Source organism: Talpa occidentalis, unplaced genomic scaffold (genome assembly GCF_014898055.3).
Source record: "Talpa occidentalis isolate TD23 unplaced genomic scaffold, MPIMG_talOcc4v2.1 talOcc4.2, whole genome shotgun sequence".
NCBI classification, from domain to species: Eukaryota; Metazoa; Chordata; class Mammalia; order Eulipotyphla; family Talpidae; genus Talpa; species Talpa occidentalis.
The window spans coordinates 89,102,409-89,125,127 of record NW_023602073.1 but is presented as its reverse complement, the minus strand read 5'-3'; the positions used below and the strand labels follow the sequence as shown (position 1 = coordinate 89,125,127).

At 37.7% G+C, this 22,719-nt stretch overlaps 1 protein-coding gene across 5 annotated transcripts in view; it reads left to right on the top strand.

The window, feature by feature from the left end:
• LCA5 (lebercilin LCA5) overlaps window positions 1-22,719 on the top strand; it is a 103,978-nt gene that overhangs the window by 53,198 nt on the left and 28,061 nt on the right. The window contains exon 1 of one of the 5 annotated variants that reach the window (XM_037519996.2): window positions 8,192-8,247. The exons of 2 other annotated variants lie outside the window; for them this stretch is intronic. The gene's annotated coding sequence lies outside the window, so the exon portion shown is untranslated. Of the gene's footprint in view, window positions 1-8,191; window positions 8,248-8,269; window positions 8,342-11,860; window positions 11,925-22,719 lie in introns of those variants that run through there. 2 more of the 5 variants (XM_037519997.2, XM_037519998.2) reach the window with 2 other exon arrangements.

The window sequence follows — 22,719 nt, the reverse complement described above, 5'->3', positions numbered from 1 at the left end:
TTGGGTGGTTTAAACAATAGAATTTCTCATTTACAGTTCTGAAGGCTAGAAAGTCCAAGATTAAGACACTGGCAGTTCTGGTGTCTGGTGAGGATCCACTTCTTGTTTTGCAGATGGCTACCATCTCATAGTATCCTCACATGGTAGAGAGCAGAGAGCTAGCTTTCTGGTTTCTTCTTATCTGAACGTTAATCTCATTCATGTGAGCTCTACCTTTATAAACTAATTTCCTCCTAATGGCGATTAGATTTTTAACCATCACTTTGGGGATTAGATTTTAAAATTAGGGATTAGATTTTAACATTAATTTGAGGGAACACATTCAGTCGGTAATAGCAAGTTATACTTCACTGGAATCTATCCAACAGAGAGTAACACATAAAGGGGCATTTCACTTCTATCTCTTAAACTTGGCTCTTGAATGCTAGATAAGTCAGGATGCTGTTGGGAAAATAAACACACACAGCTTAAACAGAAGCTATTTAATACAGGGATTTGATACACAGGTGTTGAAGACTAAAAGTTCACAAAGGACACACTGAGATAACCCAGATATCTGTAATCGCAGAAAATGGTTAACCTCCATGGCTAGGGAAACAAAAGAATAGAGATGGGGTCACCAGACTCTAGGAACTCAGAGGAAAAACTCCACAGTGCTGGTATCTATACCACTAGAGGATAACTCTAGGAAGCTTGGAATAGCAAAAGACATTGTAGACTAGAGCTAATGCTTCTGCCGGAATAACACTGGTAGGAACAAGGACATGACAACAGCACTTCATTCTCTTCAACTCCCACCTTACATACAACCTTTCTCTAGTGCACCCTTATGGCAGAACCTAACAATGAGTCAATCAGCAAAGATATTCAGGAAATGTAGTTTGTGACCCCAACACCACATAATGTAGAAAATGGGCTAGATCTGAGAAGCCATAGGCATATAATTGGCACTATTCAGATCAACTTTGGCACTGACATAGTGATGGAACTCAGTGAATTGATGACCACCATCAACGGAAACATCTGAGTTCTGAAGAGAAAGGGATGGATTCTCACATAACACAGAAGTGTCCCTGCTATCTTTTAAAGCAGGGATTGCCAGTGAAGGTAGACATGCTTATAAGCATGAGAAATTCTCTGGGAAGTCCAAAAATTTTTGGTGGGGAAGACTTTTGATAGTGGAAGTACTAGAAAGTGGAGGGGATCAAAATTTGGTTGATCTCATCTGTATTTACAGACTGGGAAATTTAGAGTTATATATGTTTGTCTTAAATGAACTTAAAAAACAAGAACTCCAGACTGGTAAACTTATTTGAATAAAATTATTATCACATTTGGGGACATCTATTAATCTGGTATTTCTTTTTTTTTTAAAAAAAGATATTTATATAAGCACTGGGGTAAAGGCCAGAGGCACGGGAGGGTGCGGGAATCCACCAGAGACAGAGCAGGGAGCAGAACAGGCAGAAGTATCAAAATATACTGCTGAGTAGAGCAGTGGGCAAGACAGGAGAGGTATGTTGTGCCGGGCTGGGCCGGAATCGAACCTGTGCCGTTAAAGCTGTGGACAGCTAGCTTCACAGCGCTGCTCTCAACCCACTGCACCACCAGGGAGGACCTAATCTGGTATTTCTTTTTCTGGTAACAACATTCCAGTTTTCTTTTGAAGAACCTTTTATCCACGGATTTTCTCTTTCAGCTTTTCTGGGAGAATGTGAAAACTCAGGTGACTTGCTCATATCCTTACTATATATTGCACCCCAGCAACCACTTAATAGTAGTTACTTCATGTTCAGGTATGAACCATCAGTTAATAACAGGATTTCTGCTGGACCAATCAGAAAAGAGATTTTCTTTTTCCAGTGAAAAAGAACTAGATATGAATAGTATGTTTGGAGATTGGTGTTCTACATGGCATGGAAAACCTGCCTGATAGGAAACCAGTGTATAGGAAAGTCCATCCAAGAAGTTAAAAAAAAGAAAATATATTTTAAATGACACTGAGTACTTGGATCCAATCAAACTTGGAGCCAGGCCTACATCTGTATTATTCTGTTATACAGGGCAATATATTTTGTGGGGTTTTTTTTTGTTTGTTTTTTATTAAAGCTTTTAAAATTAATTTTGATAAAGGAAACATCCTTTAACTACCACCTCAGTTAAGATATAGCTTATCACTCTAACAATCTCCTTATTCCCTTCCTGTCAATCCACAGTTGATGATTCTGATTTTTACCTTGATAGATTAACTTTGCCTGTTTTTGAGCTGATTATTAGTGCAAATATTATTAGTGCAAAATATATTCTTTTGTGTCTGACTTCTTTTGCACAACATAATGTCTTTAGAATTTATCCATGTTGATTAGAATAGGTAGTAGTTGAATAGAATAGTTAATTCTATTGATGACCACTATTGTAAACAACCAACCTCACTTGCCTTCAGAAAGCCAACTTGGAGCCAGGAGAAAGTCTTTTCACAAAGGAGTTTATTATATCTGATACAGTCATCAAGGGAGTCAGCAGGGCTAATACCCTAAAAGAAGCCAGCTTCCAGAATGGTGGCATACTATGGTTATATAGAAGGGAGGGACTATGAGGAGGTGCAAGATATGAAGGCAATGAGGGGCTTCACATTTCCAGTCTCTGGGGAGCATGGGCTCATGTGTTAACAGTGCATATCTTCTTCAGCAGAGAGTGTTCCTTTGGGGTTGACAACCCAAGAGATACTTGCCCTATTGTTAGCAACCTTGGAGGGTTACAGAGAATTTTGTTAGAGATTGACACAGTTCTCAAGGTTCCTGGGAATGCAGCTGGAGAATAAATCACAAGGGATGCAAGGAGTGAGGGAGAAAAAAACAATGTTTAGTATTTAATTCTGTTTAATTTTACAGATTGGGGGAAATCCAGTAACAGTTGTGGACATGTTATATTTTTAAAACTTACTCTCATGTTGATGGATATTTAGGTTGTTTATTATTTTGCTTAATGTGAATAAAGCTACTATATGCAATGTTGATTAAGTATTTTTGGATACATGCTTTTATTTCTCCTGTGTAAATGCCTTGGGGTGAAATTACTGGGTCATCTTAGGAATGTGTTTAACTTCGTAAGAAATACCATCTGCATTTTTACCGGGATGTCCCATAGATGCCTCCAACATAGTCCCCAAACTTCTTACTAATGCCCTTTACCTCACACTTACACCTCCTTATTCACTGGCTTGAGGAAGGGTACTGGAATTTGAGGTTTAACCTGGGCTCTTTCTTCCCTCGATCACCCGCCTACATATAATTAATCATCCTGTTTTATAACAGGTAGTGTATATACATTTTCTTTCCTCCTATTACTGCAGCATAGCAGAGAACAGTCATTTCTAAACAGGTGTATATTTTGAGACATAGTAAAAAATAATACATATTACATGTGCGTAAATATAACTAAAAAGTTTCATGAATTGATGCTTTGTTCTTCCTGTACGTAATATACAGGAAGTTTCTATTATACTCTGATAGATTCTATTCTACTCTATATCCATTTTAAAAATACCATATACCATAAATTGGCTAGGTGATTCATTATTGAGTGTTACAACCACATTTTAAAAAGCAAGTCTTTGAAAGCTCAGGTCTTAGAATCAGACAGGTTTAAATCCTACTCCTCTATTTCCTAACTGTAATCTTAGGCAAGGAAAATGATCCTCTTTAAGCCCAGGCTTCACTTGTAACAAGAACTAACAACAAAAATAATAATATATCACAGACTTGTAGTAAGGACTAAATTGGGTTGAAGCAAGGATTAAAATGAGTATGTGGAACTGAAGTTCAGGGCCAGGATAGAAGGTGCTCAATTAATATTAGTTAACCCAGACCTTTTTCATTTCTTGTCTATATTGCTGGTCCCCTCTTTATTTCATTTACTTATTTTTTGGGGCTTCAAGTATTTTATCAGTTGATATACACTTTTACCTGAAACTTTTTTTCTCTTAAAGCAATTTATCAAAACTTTAAATTCTTAACTGTACACAATTCTTAACTTTTGATCTGGCCTTGTAACCTGTGGGAGAGAAACATTTGTGTCCTGAAACACCCCCCTGCCCCTGCAAAGTTTTAAAGTTCTAAAGTGATCTTTCTGTTTTCTAGTCTCATCCTGAATGAGGCCACTGGTATAGTCTTTTTAAAATGCAAATCAAATCATATCAGTGCTCTGTTAAAAAATTCATGCATCACCACCTATGGGATTAATTACAAACTTCTGTTAGAGGCAATTAAACATCTAGCCTTTGCCTCCTCTCCAACCATATATATGGCCACTCACTCCCCAGTGGACTCCCTCTATTCCTCATGCCCACCCCTTCATGTTTTACTAAATAGTTTGCCTTGCCTCTGTAGTGTCTGGGTATATACTAATTTGTTTTTACTTTATGTATCATATCATATCTGCCCACTTCTCTCCTTGTTAGCTTTTGTGTAACATAAACTCCAACTCAAGAGTTACTTCCTCTGGGAAGCATAAATAGGCCAGGAAACTGAGTTAAGAGGCCCTAATCTCAGAGTCCCACCAGCACCCAAGGCATACTTCATAATCATCCTTATTACACAGTACCTGCAATCAGAAAAACTTATTTTCCTTGCCCTTTAAACACTGAGCAACTGAAAGACAGGGACTTTTCCTCTCTGTATTCCCCAAGGATAATTATTAAATGCTCAGTGTGTATTTAATGATTAAATGAAGGTGTCTAAGTTAGAAAATTTCCACTGCAATTCTAACTATACTGTTCTTCTGTTTTCACTGGCTATTTTATTATGGTAAAACTCCCAAACAGTAAAAACATTTTTTTCTTTACATAGTGTACTGTCAAAAACAGTGACAGTCACTGATTTTAATTGAGTCCTCCTGTGGACTATTTCAGCTATGAACAGGCAATTGTCTACTGAAAGAACTATATTGACATTCTCCTTTTCAAATCTAACCAGGTAAATACAAATAAAATTATGTTTTCCTAAAATGCTATTCCCACTGCTTTGCAGATAGCATTCGATCTATGGGTTATTTTACTTAAAGATGTTAATTGTGGAATAACAAAATCTGAAAACATGTTTAAAAAATAGCTTAAACCACCTTTTGGGTTACTTTTATGCAAAAGCCCTTTAAGCAATAGCCCTTCAAGTTCAAACAAACTCCATGAAATTCAAAAACAATTGATTCACTCACCAACCATGAAATAAGAACAATACTAGTAAACATCTCAATGGTTTTCTTTCTTTCTCCACTAACAAAATAACTTGTAAATTTCATCAGGTGATCAAAAAAGATTTATCTTTCAACTAAACAGAATTGATAACGAAAGGGTATCAGGTTTCTATATTATAACAATTACACTTAATTTGTTTTTATAAAAGCAGACCATTTTCTATGTCTTCACACTTCCTGTTCTTTATACTCAATGTAAGTTAATGTTACATGCTGATAATCTACTAAACTGGAATTTATTAATACATCTAAAACGTTCTAGCAATATGAACTCCAAATGGTATGATGTTGAATTGTTGAATTATTTTATTCCTTTCCTGGGTAAAATAAAATTGTGAGTCTTTTTTTAAAGAATGGCATTAAATGGACAACTGAACTTTTTAAACTATATTTATAATGGTATACTTTCCAAGATTAGATTATAGTAAACCCTTTTAAATTACAGTCATTGTAATTTCTATTTGTCTACAGCTGGTTTACTTTTTTTTCTGCCTATTTTATGAAACATCTAACAAATTGCTCAAATTGGTTAGCTTTCCCATATGGGACTAATTCTTTTGGTAAGCAGTTCTATAATATTACTACCATCATCACCATAAAGCAGAAGTCCTGTAAAAAATGAACATGCAGTTAGCAATAGAGCAAATACGGAGAAGTCACAAAATTAACACAAGACCAGGAATATTAAAAACAAAGCTCCAAAGTGCATCATGACCATTTATCTCATAAAAATATTAAAAAATAAAAAAGCTGGTTCCTGATAAAGTAGCAGAAATAAAAAAATGTAGGTTTGTTAGTTTTGTTACCCTTTTTTCTGAAAGGCAGAATCCTATTAATAGTATAGAGTGAAATAAAACAAAATGGTATAATTTAAAAAAATTCAAATCCTATTAAAATGATTGTATGAAAATCAATGTAAAAATTTCTGAAATAATTATCTCACATTTTGGGGGAAGTTTTTTTTTAAAGATTTATTTATTTATGCATACAAAAGCTGGAGTACAGGCTAGAGGTGAGGGAGTGGGGGTAGGAGGATTCACCAAAGACAGAGTGGGGAGCAGAACAGGCAAATCTACTCAAATACACTGCTAAGGGGGGCAGCGGGCGAGACAGGAGAGGTCTGCTGCACCATTTGGGTAGCTCCCTGGCCAGGGATAGAACTCTTGCTGCAGATTGCTTCATAGTGCTGTGCTTAACCCCTTGCGCCACCAGGGAGGCTCTTGGGGGAAATTTTAAAAGTAAAAAGTGGCTTTTACTTTTATAGGTTTATAAAATTCTTTTGCCTTGTTAAGATCAAATACACTGATTGTCACTGCTATTTCAAATTTATAGACTGAATAAATCTGCATATGGTAAAGATCTTGAAAACATCTTACAGATTATCGTGGAGATTCTCCAATTTTTCGGAGACTCAACCTTCTAAATATTTTGTTTTCCAGTAACTTTATTAACATGTAGGTGAAACACATTAAAGGTTATAAATGTGAAACTCTGAAATTTGGAATTTAGATAACATGGGCTTGAATCTTGCCTCTAATATTTCCTACGTAATTCATAAACTTCTGTGAATCTGTTTCCTCAGGTATAGGCATAACACTATTTGTCTAGAATCATGAATGAAGATGGAAAACGAATAAACTGCCTAGCATATTGTGAGGGGGAGTAATTGTTAGCTTCATTCTCAGCTGTCCTTGAGTGCTAGCAAGCCCAATTAGGTGTTTTAGGGAAATGGCTTTATTTTTACAAGTAAATAAGGTACGTTTCTTGACTGTTTATAGCAACTTTCTTTCAAAGTACACCAATCATGGGGTTATTAAACTATACAGGATTAATTCTAGGAGAGTCAATAATAGCCATGAGGATTTTAAGGAAGAGTACTAGTAGAGATTGTGAAAAGTTACTTCAGTGAAATTTTAGGCATTTTTTAATCTTGTTACACTAACAGGTGATTGTTATCTTCTAGCCATTTGAGTATTCAGAAAATAAACGGAATTGCTTAGGTGATTTAGTCTGTTAAGTTGAAGTAAAATATATTGACAAGATAAAACAAAAGCTTTGAAATAATGCAACGTTGGGAAAGTGAGGTCAAGCAAGAAATGGAATTAGCATAATTCATGGTCAGAAAATTGGTTAGAATGCATTTGCCTTCAAGAATTAATTTACCCGCACAATCTGTTCTCCAGATATTAACAACAGCGAGAACAGCTGAGTACCATCTTGATAATCAGAGGGCTCAAGGAGGCTTAAAATAACCTTCACTGAAGAGTTATCTTTTTGCCTCCCTTGCCCACTGCAATTAATGCTGTTTAACGCACTGTAAAATTTTTAAAGGAGAAAATATGCCACACTGTAGCCCTTAATAGGTTACTGACACGTACCATTGACATTCCTTTTCTAAAATTGTGTGCAAATGTTTGCAATGGCATTCCACCTCAAACCCGTTATCATACATAACAATCACTTTCAAGTCAAATCCAAGGGGGCCAGGGCCTTGAGACCAGAGCATTAAGTGCACTAAAACCACATTCTCCTGAAAACCAGCAATGTCAGTGCTGAGACATAAAAGCAGCCAGTTGCTTATAATTTCTTTCTAATGAAATGAAAAACCAAGTGACTTCCAAAAGGGTTGGTCACAATCTTGAATGTTTTCATTCACGCTCAGTCGCCCATTCCTGCAGCTCATTGCACGAATCCCTTTCGTCTCCGCCGACGTCCTTGTCCCGCCCTTCAAGGCCACGGATGCTCTCGCGGCGCGCTTCCATAGACACAGCCTTAATCGGCCGCACACTCCCGGCTGAGCATCGCAGGTAACGAGCCCCCACTCCCGGCAGCCAATGGCCGTCTTCGTCCGCACCCGTCGTCCCGCCTTCCAGGCCCACCGAAGCCAATAGGAAGGGCCCGCTGGCATCATTGGCTGCGGCCGCCGCAGTGCAGGCTGGGTCTCCGCCTCCGTTACCCTGGAGCCCAGGTCGCCGCGCCACGCCGCCCGGAGCTCAGGTACCCGCCCTCGCTCAGCCCCACGTTCAAACTTCCCGCACCGCGGCGGCCGGGTCGCCCGCCCCGCACCCTCCACGGCCTCCGCGGGAGCCAGGTACTCGCTCTTCGGCGGCCACACGCCGGGGCCCAGGCGGGGAATTCCACTGGCGGATGCCCAGGGAAGCCTGGGAGGCGGGACGCCGCCGCGCTCCGAGCTGGGCGTGGCGGGATGGGGCTGGCCTTGGGGGGGCGTGAGGCGGGGAGCTGGGGTGTCCGCGTCGGCGGGCGATGGGGCGGCTTTGCGGAAGGCGCGGTGCCAGCGGAGTGGTTGTAGCCGGGCGGAAGGAAGGGCGAATGGGTAGAATGTGTCCTCGCGGGAGAAAATAAGTGGAAAATACTGGCAACTGCAAAAGGGCCAGGTTGGGGTTGACGATGTGGGGGGCATTGGGAAATTTGGAGGAGTAGGTGTTGGGAAGGTTTGGTTAAATGGGGTGGAGAAGAGAACCCATTTAAGGAACAACTAGATGGGGTAGGATTTATTAGAAAACCCTGTGGAGTTCGAAAAACCGGCGTGATTTTCTAAATTAGAATATTAGAAACCAGAAAAACCTGCATCAGTTGTTTGACCGTGGGAAAGGTGGCCGAGGAAGGGCCAGGAGCCTGGAGACTTTGGAAATTGGGATAATAAGTAACAGGCGATTAAAACTGTGTTGAGAGTGCTCAGGCTGTGACATTTTTACGTATCCCCTCAGGATGGGCCAGGGGAGGTTAGAGGGTTGGCAAAAAATGCCGCCTTGCTACAGGTGAGTTGGAGTGGGTGCTCAGATACTTGGTGTTTTAGGATAGACAAGTGTTTAATATTGGTGAAGCCGCATCGGTCCAGCTGATCTGAATTTAAAACTCTCACTCAATTTTCAGCCCTCGACAGATTACTGGCATCTATTAGTAACAAATTACTGGCATAGCTTTTATTTTGTTTGTGAATGGGAATAGTAAATTGTTTTGATGGTTAACTTTTTGAGACGCTGGTACCTGTTCTTAGATAAATGAAAAAATATTAGATGGTTTTGTTAAAGTGGATTTGTTACCGGGGTTTGGTTTGTGAGAGCTATCTATTGGGTAGCACTGACAGGTATTGTATTATCCTCATTGACTTTGCTTATCCCTCTCTTTGGGTTCAAAATCGTCATCGAAATACTTTTTTTTTTTTTTTTTGAGGGAAAGAGCTACATGCAGTTTGGAAATCGGTAAAACGAAAAAAGAATGAGGTCCTGGAGAATCTTTACTCTCTAACCCAGCCTCACTTATTATTTACCATTACCCCCTGGACATTGCAATGACTCTGAACTAACATCGCCCAACAAATATAACGTGAACCATATACATAATGTAACACTTTCAGTAGCTGCACAGGAAAATACAAACAGGTGGAATTAATTTTAATAATTTTATTTAACCCAGTGTATCAAAATACTAGTGAAGCTGGTGTGCACTGTTTATTTAACCCTTGAACCACCATAGGTTCTTGTCCCACAAAGCCATAAAAAGGAATTCACAGAGTTTTTAGATAAGCAAGTAGAGAAGCAAACTTTATTCAAGAAAGTAAAGAAAAGCTTATTTGGAGGGAAAAGAACAAAAGCAAAGACTCCAAGGCAGCAATGCTAAGGGCAGTGGGGGGCGGTGTGGGGCATAGATGCCATATGGGCCTGTGTCTAGAGGATAGTTAAACCTTTTTTTTTCTCTATTCTAAAATCTCATCATCTTCTTGGTGACTGGCTGTCAGTGGGCAGCTGTGTTTAGCTTTACAGCGCTTGTCTTCCCATTTCTTTCACTGCTCCTGTCCAGGGTCTCATAAAATTTACTCTCCTTATTAGCCTTAAAATTTACTGTCCTCATTAACCCTCCTGGATTTCTCTGCCCTTATCTCAGAAGCTTTTTTAACTCTTCCCTAAGTCCCTGCCTGGGCTGTCTCTGAAGCTGCCTCATTAACCCTAACTTACCCTAGGACTCATGCCCTCTTATTTTTAACTTTGTATTTGTTTAGTCTCTTTTACTGCCCTTTATCATTACTACTTAGTTGCATTACCTTTCTCTTCTGGAAGCTGGAAGTTTCTTAATGGCAGGGGATCAGTTGTGTCTTACGAGTTCAGTGTCTAACACTTAACAGGTGTTTAGTGAATGAATGGCTATTGAATAATGTTTTCATTTGACTGACTGAATTTTGGGAATACATATTGAAGATGTCTTAATTGACCCTTGTTTCAAAAACCTTTAGAAACTGACTTTTCTGGTTGATTGTGCTTTAAATTTTAAGTCTAGCATTTACTGTAATTGGGCCTAGAGTCTAGGAAATCACACTTAAAATCTAAATCTATTTTAATTTTTAATTAATAGACTGATTAAATAATGGTAGTAGGATGGAGAAAAGCTTAGGCATATCCTGGAACTTGCAAATACAGGAGTCGATCAACTTTACTTGATTTTGTTTCTTAATAAATTTTTTCCTTTATAGGAAAGAAATTGAATTTTAAAGCCTCAATCTCATTTTTACATTTATCTCATCTTCAGTTATTTTTCTTTCTGGGGAAAGAGATTATATTTATACCTCTAGGTGCCAGTTGTGTGAGTTCTTTGCTGGCAACAGAGGTAGCCAGGCAGCAATGTTTTATACAAAGAAACTGAGCACAGGAAATGATAAGAAACTAATGTTTCTTTGCTTTTATACACTTATTTTTTATTAAAAGTAAGAATGCTTCTAAAGTCATATAAATCATACTATATTTTATATCTTAGAATATATAGTGAACCCTATAGTGTAAATTTACTCTACTTCATTTGAAACTGGATATAAAGGAGGGATTCTGGTGGTGACGATTTTTATGGTGATCTGATCCTTTTTTCTGACTTGTTATCTGTGACCTTACCATTTGGGGACTTTTTTTTTTTTTTTTTTTTTTGAGAAAGCTTATATGGATGACAAAAAAATGACAAAAAATTAGCCATCAAGTATTAGAGTTGATAGTTTTCTAGCATGGCCATGGTAAGCACTCTTGACCATTTTTGGAAAATAAATCCTAGGAATTGAAATTGGGCAAGACTTAGTTTTTCTTTTTTTGCTTTTACCTAGTTAGCTAGTCTCCTATACAGATAGGGGAATCAGATGAATTACTGTTCACAGATTTATACTTAGGCACAAAGAATTAGTTTAAATTAGCTGGAGAACTAACTATACATGGATTATATAACGCCTGTGTATTCTGTTAAGCTAGATAACTTGTTAGCGAAAAAATAGTTTTCTCTCTTAACATTGTGACTAGTTTATATTAGTCAAATAGAAAGTATTGTAACTGCAGGTGAAATTTATTTTGTCGGAAGCCTTATTTTTGGTCATTTCAGCTATTTAAATTAACCCAGTAAAATATTCCATCTTTATGATGGTAATGTCTTTTGATTTGCTAACTTTTCTCCCTTAGAAATTTTAGAGATTTAAATATTATTCAGTTATTTGAAATAGGGATGATCTAACATTTTATTTAAAATAGAAAGAAAAACTTACAGAATGAAGTTATTAGTATTCTATTTGGAATAGTATAGAATAATCATTCATTCTACAAATTATAAGTGGTGTTAGAGTTACCATGGTGAACTAGACAACATATCTGTTTTCATGGGTCTTACATTATTTTCTCATACTAAATGTAAGAATATTTCCAATACTAACAAGATTTGTGAAGAAATGAGAGAGTGACTGAGCTCTCTATCTAGTAGAACTAGCGGGGGAGCCATCTTTGAGGAGGCAGAATTTGTACTGAGAACAGGATGAAGAGAAGGGTCACTTTTGTGAGGTTACAGGAGAAAGGTCTTCTAGGTAGGGGGGGGCAGCAAGTGCAAAAGTCTGTGAATTGGCAACCAGTTTGGCATGTTAGAAGCACACACACACAAAAAGATCCTTTTAGCTGAAAAAGCAGATGAGGGGAAGAGTGGCATGAGATACAGGTGGAGGAGACAGAGGGCTACATGTCAGAGTCTGTAGGTCCCATTAAGAAATCTGGCTCTAGGAGCCCTTGATGTGTATTAAACAAGAGAGCACTGGTATCTGACCTGTGTCCAGTTGTTTTCTCTGAAGGCTGTGTGAAGAACTGACTGGGGAAGCAAGGATGAAGAGGCTATCAGAAGACTGTTTGCAGAGTTCAAGTGGAAAAGATGGTGGCTTAGACTAGGATGGTAGCAGGAGGGATGGAAACTGGCCATAGATATCAGGCATCCAGGAGGGGAGGGAGATGGAGTGAGGGTGGAAAACAGGGGGGAAAGAACACAAGGGGGTCTAGTGATGGACTGTGGGTGCTTTGGTGGTGGGAGAACTATGATGACCACACTTGAGGTGAGAAATTATATATTGTCCAAAAATTAACTATGATGTAAGAAAAAGATTTGGATGGTGGGATGTGAGGTTAAGAATGAATTCTGCATCACTAGCCCTTAGTTTTGGGGGGGTGAATAATGTAACAGATGGAGGTACCATCTAATGAGAACAGAAGAAAATGTGAAAGAATAGGGGTGAAAGAAGACAGGTCGTGATTTTGATTTTGGACATGTAAGTCTAAAAAGATTTTTACATATATAGATGGAGTTGTCAAATAGGAAGGTGGAGATGAGAATTCAGGTTAAAAGAAATCTAGATGAGATCACCTAAGGAGAGAGTGTAGGAAAGATAAATATGTGGTACCTTGTATATTTCAACCTTTAGAGATTGGGAAGAGAAAGCAGATTTAATAAAGGAGACTGAGAAGAGACAGCCAGAGTAGTAGTAAGAAAACCAGGAAAGTAGATGCCCTGGAAGCTGAGTAAAAAAGGATAGTGTGTTAGGAAGTTGGGACTGGTTAGTCATGTCCTACATTGCTGTAAGGTCAGGACAAATAGGACAGAAAATTGGCTCTTGGATTTAGCAAGATGTAACTGAGTGTCAAGCTTGACAAAAGCTGTTTCTTTGAAATGGCAGTTATGAGAATCTGAGTGTCAGTTCAAAAGAAAATGGTTAGAAAAGAAACAGAAATAGCATTCTGGAGTCTAGGTTCCTCTTCAAAAATTTTTATTGGAAAATTGGAATAGAGAAATTGCAACAGGACATGGAGCAACCGCAAGTTTTATTAGAACCTCTTTGTTATGAGCTTTCCTGTAGAGGGTACAATTGCAGGAAACCAATCCTTGGTATGCATAGAAGATATAGGAAACAAGACAGGTGAAAGGTTTAGATTTTTAAGTTGTAGATGCTCCTTCAGTTTTAGCAGGGGGAGGGTAGCTGTGTTGGGATAGATGCACGTGGGGGGGGGGCCAGGCTGTCAAAGGTGAGGTAGTTCCCATTTGATTGTTATTGAAAAATTGAATAGGTCACTCAGCTAAGAGCCAGAAAACTTGTTCATTTCAACTTCTCTTAACTGATCTCTGTGACCTAGATAAATTATTTGTGATGTTAGGTGTAGGTCACTTTTTTTTTTTCCTGCTTTAGTTGTCTTAATCAATGAAAAGAGTGAGGCCCAAATTCCCTTTTTGTGTCAAATTGTTATGTAATCTGATTGAGCTATAGCACTTTTTGTTTATACTTTATAGGGAAAATTAAGTTATTAATAGTTGCTTTACCTCATTTTTATCTGTTTCTTCCACTTTAATTTTTTCATGTCTTTTTCTTTAACCTGTTAACTTTTATTTGATAGTTTGCTTGTTTAAGCTGTTTTCTGACAGCACTGTCAGGCAAAAGTAGTTCTACAAGGACAAAGAACAAATTTTTTTGAAGTTTTTAAAACAAGTTTCTAAGTATCCATTTTCCAGGGAGACTTAGATCTTTGTGTTTTATTTTCTAAGGAATATTTGTCTTCTAAATGTCATGAAGAATTGTAACACAGTGTGGAATCATGGTTAGAAATATCTACCTTATTTTTCAGAATAGATCTTAAATAACTGAAGTTTGGCAATGATAAGGAAATGCTCTGTGGTGTTGCTGAGGCTATTCTTGAGTTATCTCTAGTAAGAAAACCATTTCAGGGCCTCCCTGGTGGCTCAAGGGGTTTAGACTTAGCCTGTGAGGCTGTCCGCAGCCTCTGCAGCATAGGTTTGATCCCTGGCTGGCCAGGGAGCGACCCACATGGCGCAGCAGACCTCTCCTGGCTCGCCTGTTGCTCCCCTGTGCTGTCAATTTGCCTGTTCTGTTCTCCGCTCTGTCTCTGGTGTGTCCTCTCAACCCCCCGCACCTCTGGCCTGTACCCCAGTTCTTGTATGCATGAATAAATAAATCTCAAAAAAAAAAAGAATTTAAAGGAAAACAAGAGATACCATAAAAATTTTATAAAGAATACGTTTCATGTAATTAGCATGCAATATCTTTAGGAAATATATAAAGGATATGTGCATAATTTATTGTGACTGTTTATTGTCTTTCTTCAGTGCTCCAAAAGAACTCATTGTGTATTCTTATTCATCTTGTATTCCTCATTGTCTAAAATGACATCTGTGTCAGTAATTTTTGTTGACTGAATGAGTACATGCATTGAATAGTAGATTCATGGACTTTGGAAAAGTAATTGTTTCTATCAAATTTTTTAAAAAGGTTGAGAATACTTGTTAGAAATAATGGGCTTAAAATGACATATTTGCTGTTAAAGTTATAGATCCGATCATGTATATTTGTCACCTCTTTCCTTGGAGACAACATTAAAATAATAAAAATGAGAAAAAGTAATACTTATAACATTGAAGGGATAATGGGGTACTCTCAATAGATAATATTACAACGTATTTCTTAAAGTGGCAAAGTAATGATGAGTGAAACAAATCAGAAAACAAATGTCTCAGAGTATTCAAAAGGGAACTGCAGGAAAGGTGTATTCAGCAGAATCTCAGAGAATCTTGGGGTTAAAGTCAGAGGAAGTATGGTTGAATAATGAAAAACCAACCGTGAATGAAATAGTTCTACTCATGAACAGCTGACTGTCAGTATAATACTCTCTGACCCTTGTTCAAACTTCCCTTTCCTATCAAAGAGATAATTTCTTCTGGAAATAAAAACAAACACAACACTGAAGGAGAACTAACAGTGGCCATAATGAACATTTGTGTCTGGAAATAAGTTCTCTTTATGTTAGTTTTTTGGGAATCCCCTGCTGTTCATTCTAAAGCAAGATGGCCTGTCAGTAAGCCCTGCTCCCATGCATAGGGGTTTTATTCAATCTTCCTTTTAAGTGTTAATAATTAATAACAAAATTAATAACAACAATTGCCTTCCAAAAGAAAAACTGGCATTATGTAAGACAAACTAATTCCTGGAAAGAAAAGATCTTAAAGAGAAAATATCTTATTTAGTGTCCTCAGACATGAAGATACCTCACAATAAAGCAAAAATAGAATACTTATTTTTTTAAGATTCAGAACAAGAAAAAAATTATTAGAAAGGAATATGTTTGCACCATTTTAAAAAATAGTAGATGGTTTAGAAGGTAAATTGAGTAAATCTCTTGAAGATAAAGACAAAGAGAACAGGTCTGTTATGTTAGCAGTGGTTTCAAGGGAAAATAGTTCTCTGAAAGAATATTTTAGTGCTTGAAAATAAAACTTAGCAGATTAAAGAGGAAGTGGGGAAAAAGGCAAAGCAATTAGTGAAAAAAAGACCCACATCTGGGCACATGTTCATGAAATGTCAATGTAAGAGGAGGAAAAATCCTAAAAATTCCTAAGGAGAAAAATAATGTATGAAATAATGAGAATCAGATGAGCATAACTAACATGTAAATGCCATAAGGATTTTGTTGTTATTGATTATTGTTACATAGTGAGAGCTCAAAAAATATATGAATAAAAGTATAACTAACAAATGTCTCACAAGCAGTTCTGAGGGTTTTTAAAAGAACAATGTCTCCAAAGTTCAGAGAAAATAATCTAGAATTCAGAACCTACAGAAAGGAGTATGAAGGCAAAATAAAGAGATCCTCAGGCATGCAAAGACTGAACATTTACCTCCTAACCCATGCACCTTTTCTCAAGTTATTTGTGGATATGGACTAGTAAAATGATTAAAACTAATTAAGATGATGACTTGGGCTAGTAGAATTGTTGGATTAACTCAGAAATACAATAAAAGTAATTCCAGAGTGACAGTAGTGCAGAAGGTCTAGAAAGTAATTAAAGTTAGAATACAAAATCACTGACCTCCAAGGAAAATGTTTACGAGGAAGAATGGAGTGGAATAGAATTTCAGACTGTAGATTGAATGAGTAAGACACTTAATAATGGTAGTAGTGATGATTTGCTAAGAAAGATATTTTGTCCTCTAAGAAAAAAGAACAGTTAGTTTAGTCCCACCAAAACTGCACCAGGATTTTCTTTCTCCACACCCTTGCAAACTTGTTTCTTTTTGCTAAAAACCTGACTCACAGGTGTGAGATGATAGCTGTACTTTTGACTTACGTTTCCCAAATAGGTGATTTATATTTTCTCACATGTCTGTGGGTTATCTGTATATCTTTAGAAGAGGTGTCTGTTCAGATTTCTGCCCATTTTTTGATCAGGTTGTTTTGTCGTTTGTTGAAATTCCTAGGGAGGAAATCAATGTGTTGTATGAGGGTTTTTTTTTTATATATTTTGACTACTAATCCCTGTTGGACGTGTGAATTGTGAACATCACTTCCTGATCAGTAGGATTCTTTGGTTTCTTTCATTGCAAAAGCTTTTTTTTTTTTTTTTTAAAAGGAATCCATGGTATGGAGAGACAGCATCTTCTTTTTTTTTTTTTTTAAAGATTTATTTTTATTTATTTTATTTATACAAGCACTGGGTACAGTCAGAAGCGCGGGAGGGTGAGAGAACTCACCAGAGCCAGAGCGGGAAGCAGAGCAGGCAGAGGGACCGAAGTACACTGCTGAGGGGAGCAGCGGGCGGCAGGAGAGGTCTGCGCGCCATGTGGGACCCTCCTCCGGTGGCCGGGGAGCAGCCGGGGATCGAACCGGTGCCGCAGAGGCTGCGGGCAGCTTCGCAACCCAGCGCTCAACCGCTGCGCCACCGGGGAGGCCCTGCAAAAGCTTTTTACTTTGATATAATTCCATTTGTTTATTTTTGCTTTTGTTTCTCTTGTCACTGGAGTTGAGTTCCCAGAAACATCTCTAATGTCTGAGGTCAATGAGCTTATCACCAGACAGATGTTTTCTTTCTTTTTAGAGAGATTTATGCTAAGTGAAATAAGTCAGAGAAAGATAAATACTGTTTGGTTTCACTCATATGTGGAAGATAAAGAAATACAAAAACTTTTAGATTCTAAGAATAAAATGGTGGTCACCAGAGAGGAAAAGGAAAGAGAGAGGGTAAATTGGGTAAAGGGAATCAACTTTTGGTAGTGATCTTAATGTAGTGTAATTAGATGTTGAATTATTAGGCTATCTACCTGAAACCTATATGACATTTTAAACCAATGTTACTTCAAGAAAACATAATAAAAATGAAAGGTTAGGAATCCTATAGGACAAAAACCCTGCATAGCTGACATGTAACTGTATGTTGCCATTATTTAAAATGAGATATGAGTTAACTCCTTTCATAGTCTAAAATTGCTAATTAGATGGTATAAGCATAAAAGAACAAGCCATTGAAATATTTATCCCAGGAAGCAGGACTTGGATAGTGGAGCAGTGGCTATCTCATTACCCCGCCTCCCCCTTTACTCTATGTATGCTTTTGGTCCCTAGGAGATGAATGGCAGGTTATGTTCTATGGGTTCTTATTCTTTATCATGACAACTTGGGTAGCACCTCTGATTTAGATGGGTTAGACCATAGGGAAATACTTCTAATACATGCATATAACAGAAACAATCCTTATTATACCATCTAATTTAACATTTTTGTTTTTAACCTTTCTGGGCTTGTTTTTACTTTTTTAAAATTTTCTTACATCATCGTTCATTTTTGTGCAATATTTGATTTCTCCCCTCAGGTGTAGTCCCCGTAATTCTCCTACCACCACATCACCCATAAATCATCACCACGGTCCCTTGTGTTCTTCCCTCCCCTGTTTTGACCCTTCTCCCTTCCCCTGCTGTATGACTCAGATATATAGTTTGCCTGCAAGTTTTTCCTTACCCTTTGTTTGGTGTCCCTATATTCCATCTGTAAGTGGAACCATCTGATATTTTTCTTTTTCCTTCTGACTTCTTTCATAGCTTTTAACTGTATTACTGAAATTAAAACTCAAAGGCATTGACAAGGAGTAGTAATCAGAATTTGCTGACTATTTTGCATGTTTGTAAATATAATTGCTGATATTTACTTTGTGTTTGTTGATAGTTATTGAATTATCCCATTTAATCCTCAGAACAGTTTTCCAAGGTAACTACTACTACTATTCCCATTTTATAGATGAGAAAATTTATATTGAGAAGTTAGGGGCCTTTTCCAGATGTACACAGCTAACAAATAGTGGAGTCAACTTAATTGCTATAAGCCATCATCCTTTTTCCTCTAGACAGATTTTTTTTTTAAATATTTATTTATGCATACAAGAGCTGTGGTACAGGCCAGAGATGCAGGGGGTGAGAGCATTCACTAGAGACAGAGTGGGGAATAGAACAGGCAGATTGACCGAAGTACACTGCTGAGAGGTCTGCTGCACCATGTGGGTTGCTCCCTGGCCGGCCAGGGATCAAACTCGTACTGCAGAGGCTGCAGATTGCTTCATAGTGCGGTGCTTAACCCCTTGCACCACCAGGGAGGCCCCTCTAGACAGATTTTTAAATATATATATATATATAAAATAAATAAATATATAAATACTTTTCATGGTTGCAGAGTGAAAGATCAGGCTGATTTTTATATTTTTAATATTAATGTTTGTTGCTGAAATTGTTGATTTTTAGATCCAGTAGCTAATCATAACAGAATACAATTGCCATGCACTAATATACCAGAAATAAAATCAGAGTTCTTAGTTTGACTTTAAAAAAATTTAATAAGAAAATTTTATTATTATTATTTTTAAAGATTATTTATTCATACAAGAACCGGGGTACAGGCCAGATGTGTGGGAGGGTGAGAGGATTCACCAGAGACAGAGCAGGGAATAGAATAGGCAGACTGATGACATACACTGCTGAGGGGAGCAGCGGGTGCAACCGGAGAGGTCTGCAGCCTCGCCAGCCGGCCGGGATCAAACCGGTGCTGCAGAGGCTGTGGACAGCTTCGCAGCTCTTCCCTCAACTGCCTGTGCCACCAAGGGAGTCCTTACTAAGAAAATTTTAAACAAATATAGAAGTGGAGCTATTAGAATGATGAAGCTGCAAAGTGCAAGTTTCCATCATCCGTGTTTACAGTTAATAACTCATGGTCAATCTTATTTCCTCTCTACATTTGCCTACTTCTCCCTAGGTTATTTTGAAACCAAACTCAGACATTAGTTAATCTTATCTATAAATACCTCAACATATATCTCTAGGAGATTAGGAGTCTTAGTAAACACCACATTATCATTTTCTCATCTAAAGCAATAAATTACTATTAAGGAATTACCCTTAATATTAAAAATCTAATATATAAATTTTCCTGATTATTTTATGTAATTGATTTGAATCAGGATTGAAATAAAGGTCATAGATTTTAAATGATTATATTCCTTAAGATTTTCTTAATAGTAAAAACATATTCTTCTTAACTCTTTTTTTGCTTGCAATTTTTATGTCAAAGAAACCACTTTGTATACCAGAATTTGCCACAGTTTAGATTTTGCTAATTGCTTCCTTGTACATTTGTCTCTTGTATTTTCTGTAAATTGTCATTTACTTTCAGAGGCATGATCAGTATCGGCTTTAATTTTTCTTTTGGGATGGGGAGATGACTTCAGAGTTTATTGTGTCCTATGTGGAGGCGCTCAGTGTCTGGTTTTCTTGTCTGTGGTATTAGCAGCCAATAAGATTATTGTCGAGCTTCATTATTTCTTTAGTAGCTATAAAATGACAACATGCTAATTTTTCATTCTAATATTTCCTTTTTTATTAACCAGAGTAATTCCACACCAAAACACTTCCCCTTATCTACTGTTCTGCTGTTTTGAGATGCAGCTTGTAACGTTCCAGAAGGCTTGTGACAGTACAGACAAGATACATGTTTGCTTTTTTCTTTTTACATATCAGTTTTCAAATGCATGGATTGGTTCCCTCACATCTTCTCAAGGTGACCAATTTATTTTTAAAAATATATATCTTGGGCCTCCCCTGGTGGCGCAGCGGTTGAGCGCTGGGCTGCGGAGTTGCCCGCAGCCTCTGCAGCGCCGATTCGATCGCCAGCTGCCGACATGGCGTGCAGACCTTCCCGGTTGCGCCCGCTGCTCCCCTCAGTAGTGTATTTCATCAGTCTGCCTGTTCTATTCCCCGCTCTGGCTCTGGTGAATTTTTGCACCCTCCCATGCTTCTGACTGTACCCAGTGCTTGCGTAAATAAATCTTTAAATATATATATATATATCTTCAGGGCCTCCCTGGTGGTGCAGGCAGTTGAGTGCAGTGCTGTGAAGCTGTCCATAGCCTCTGCAGTGCTGGTTCGATCCCTGCCAGCTGCTGAGCAACCCACATGGCCACCTCTCCTGTCTCGCCCACTGCTCCCCGCAGCAGTATATTTCAGTCAGTCTGGTGTTCTGTTCCCCGCTCTGTCTCTGGTGAATCCTCTCACCCTCCCGCACATCTTGCCTGTACCCCGGTTCTTGTATAAATAAAAAAAAAAATCTTTAAAAAAAATATATATCTTCATGGATTTAAACAGACTTGATGTTTTTTAATCCTTTGCTGATCTAATTCTTATTGATGATGAAATTGTCCTAGCTGGCTGGCAGGAACTTCTTCCAGTTGACTCCAAGCCCTTTTGTCATCTCCTAGAATGACTGGTTTTCTAGATTCTTAGGTTCATCTCCTTTCTCAGATGTGGAATAAGACATTTTATCAGGATCTTTAGTTTCTTTCAGAGGGAGTTAATATTTAGACACTGCATCAGGGTGCTTGAAATGTTTATTGCAACTAGTATGATCCTTATTTCTAGGTTATTTCAATATGTAGCAAATAATTTTAAAAATACATAAAATCTGTCATTCAAACTGCTACTCCTAATTCAAATTTTGGTCTTCAGAGATTCAAATTTTGGTCTTCAGAGTTTTAAAACATACTACCTTATATGTGTTTCTTCCCTTGTTGAAAATTCTAATTTCCAATTGCACCAACATAATTCCTCATTTGCTTCATGTGACAGTGCAGATGTAGTCTTCTGAGAGTAATGATACCAACCAACAATATGATTATTGAAAAGATTTTTTAAAAGATTTTTTTCATTAGGATATATTCACTAGAGATAGAAAGTCAAACCTATGTGTTTTTTTAAGATTTATTTATTTATTCATTTATTCATTCATTTATTTATTTATGCAAGCACTGGGTAGTCAGAAGCGCGGGAGGGTGAGAGAATTCACCAGAGCCAGAGTGGGGAGCAGAACAGGCAGAAGGACCGAAGTACACTGCTGAGGGGAGCAGCGGGCGGCAGGAGAGGTCTGCTCGCCATGTGGGACCTTTCTCCAGTGGCCGGGGAGCAGCCGGGGATCGAACTGGCGCTGCAGAGGCTGCGGGCAGCTTCGCAACCCAGCACTCAACCACTGTGCCTCCGGGGAGGCCCAAACCTATGTGTTTTAAAGTCTGATCTATGTGGTTTTGCTACCAACTGTGTGTGTGGTTAGATTGATTAATTTTATTTATAGGAAATGCTTTTTTAAAATGTAATTTCTAAACATAATTCCCAAAGTGGAGTCTACTAAAAGTTTTAGACAAAGAATTCTAGCTCCTTTCTCTGTCCGTCAGCTCTGCTTTCTCTCTCCCCCTATAGTTCAATAGGTTAACCACCAGTGCATGTATATAGTTTTTGAAACGTAAATTAAAATTCAACAAAGTAAAAAATTAGTTTGTCAATCATAACAGACCACATTTCAAGTGCACAGTAATATGTGGCCCACTACCATATTGGGCAGCACAGATTATAGAACATTTCTGTTATTTTTATTTTCCAGTACAGATTTGTTTTTATTTATAATGTTATGTGGTACTTTGAAAACAGGTTTTAAGATTGAGAGCTGTAACCTGATTTCTGCATGACTATCCTCTATTTATTTTGGTTGCACAGTTTAGAGACAATGCTGACTTAAGACTGATAACTGAGGTTTTTTTTTTTTTTCATTGATATAACAACATGTAAGTTTCAGATCTATATCATTAAAAATCAGCAGTTCACCAAAGTCCAGTTCTTTCTTTCATCATACAAGATTCCTTTTACCTGACTTATCCATCTTTCTCATTGAATTTGGAAACTACTAATTCATTTTATGAAGTTTATTTCTGTTCTATATGTTTTATTTATTTATTATTTATTTATTTATACAAGCACTGGGTACAGTCAGAAGCGCGGGAGGGTGAGAGGATTCACCAGAGCCAGAG